Genomic DNA, 2,407 nt, shown 5'->3' on the forward strand with positions numbered 1-2,407 from the left:
TAAGTAAAAAAAAAAAAAATTCTGGAGGTCACTGATTCCCAACTGGCAAGAGTCCTGAAGCAGAGATTTTGGATCCCAGGGCCCACAGATGCTCAGCCTCACACTGGCTGCCTAGAGGGCATCTTAAAGGAATTTGGGATAAGTTCCACCCCCAAGCAATCTCTGGAGAATCAAAACAGGAGCTGGTGAAGAACACGAGGGACTTGAAGACACAACCACGAACGTAGGGCTTGCTGTTGCTGATAGTGGTGGGGGCTGCTGAGGAAGGCGATGATGAGCCAGTCGGCATAGTTCTCTGGCCTCCTGAGCAGGCCTGGGAAGGCTGGCTTAAACCAACCATGCCTCCAGGCTGGATATGATGCAGAACGCTTCAGTGGCATAGAGTACAGCAGCCACAAAGGCGAATGCAGTGGCAGTGATGACCCTGTTGTGGGTGGAGCCTGGAGGCAAGAACTTGATGTAGGTGGCGCCAAAGATGATGACGTTGAGAGGCAGGAAATGGAGAAGTAAAAGGAGTGGGTGCAGAGAAAGCTGTCCCAGGAGAAGGGGAGGCAGGACCAGAGCCCACAAAACTCCCCTATGAAGACGCTGAGGGTCACGGTGAAGCAGATGCACCAATTCAGCGTGCACCAGTTAATTACGTCCCCCTTCAGAGTGTCCTCACTGGCCCCCAGCGAGAAGGGCACACTGGTGGAGAGCAGATACCACAAGTGGAGGAAGAAGCCCACGGTGGGCTTGGTGCCCAGGCCTGAGGGTGGGCACATGGTGATCATGGTGGTCAGACAGGTCACCGGCATCAGTTTGTAACCTTGCTTGTTTCTCAACCAAAGGCTTATGAATACTTAAACAGAGTTTGATGTTTTCTGTTTTCAGTTTTGCTTTGCCATTTAAGCTCTGTTTCTGCCTCCGTTCTTTTTTCTCTAGAAACCACTGACCCCTCGAACTGATATGCTGATCTGAACAAAGTAAGGACCACATGTTCTCAGCACAGAAAGGCTCCTGGTGGTTACTGTAAAGTTCCCCAAAATAGAAGCACAGCGCACCCCAGGCATGCAGCCTGCAGCCGTTTCCTATTCCCTCCTTGTATAAATCCCGGCTGAGCCTTGCCTTGCTGGGAGTTGATTCTTCTGGGCAGTAAAACAGCTTCTTGCCGGCTTCCTTAAGATAAAGCTACTTTGCTTAAACCCAAGACTTAGCTCTCTGTATTGGCTTCTTCAGCGACAAGCAGCTGGGCCTGACTTGGGGGACAATGTTGAGTGCTCAGGCAGGAGTCAGGTCCCCAAGTCTCCAGCCCCTCCCTTTCTTCCTAGAGCAAGGTGCAGAGTGCCACTGGGAAGACAGGGTGGAGTACCATCTATTCCCAGGAAGATCTATAGGTCTTTTCCAGCAGCTGCCGAACTTGCTAGTTTCAGGAACTTGCCCTGCCCCTCCCCAAGCCTTGCTCACAGGGTGCTTTCTCTCTCTGTTAAGAGAAGGAAACTGGCCTCTGAAGGAGCACCGAGCTCTTGACTGAGTGAGTAGAGGGGTGTGGGTCCCAGGAGCCCCCCTTCCCACCTGTTTGTGTGTATTCTTTGCTCTTTGGAACTCTGGGGCCAGTTGGACACTGCAGAAGTGGGAAATGGCTTGTTTGTGACTCTGTACCACTCTCTTCCCAAGGAAGAATTGCTTGTTTGTTTAAATCTGTTCTGGGGGAGCCAGTGAAGTGGGGGGAGGGGACCTACATCCATCCCTTCTACAAGTCCACAGGCACCCATCTTGGCAGATAGGCAAAACTGGAGGTATGACCCTGTAATCAAGAAAAAAATGGTTTTCTACTTTCAATACAACTTGGCCCATGTATGTTTTCAGTTGTGAAGAACGTTGGTTCCTGCATGAATCTGTAAATTATTCCAGTATTTTGCAGTTAGAGCTCTTTTGTTAAGATCTGGTAAGTGGGAGGGAACTCGAAACTCATGTCTTCCCATTACTCCATAGTAAGTATTCTTCCAACAAGGGCACTAAATTAAAGGCAAAAAGGAAAGGAAACTGTGAAAAGCCTGCCGCGTTTACAGAGGAGTCTGCAGGCAAGGGAGGGAGAAGAGGGGTTCAGCTTTCTAGGGAACTGAATCCAGCCCCAGCTCTGTGGTTCCAGTCCTGATGCCCGAGGCAGGCGCTGCCTGGGCATCTGCGTCCCCCTCCCCCCAACTCCAGTCCCCGGAAGGAGGAGGGGTACTAGTGTGTTGGAGGGACACAGCCTTAGCGTCACCACAGTTTGAGGAAGAAAGAAGGTCTGAAGCAGTCTCTCCTTCTAAGACGGGTCAGATCACTTGATTTGGCTAGAGTTTGTCCCCTGGGGTGCGGGTGGGGTGGGGGCGTGCCAGGGATGGATTTCCACTGAGACGATTCCCTGCAGGAGCTTTCAGTGCAG

Source organism: Bison bison, unplaced genomic scaffold, assembly GCF_000754665.1.
Source record: "Bison bison bison isolate TAMUID 2011002044 unplaced genomic scaffold, Bison_UMD1.0 scf7180017854385, whole genome shotgun sequence".
NCBI lineage: Eukaryota > Metazoa > Chordata > Mammalia > Artiodactyla > Bovidae > Bison > Bison bison.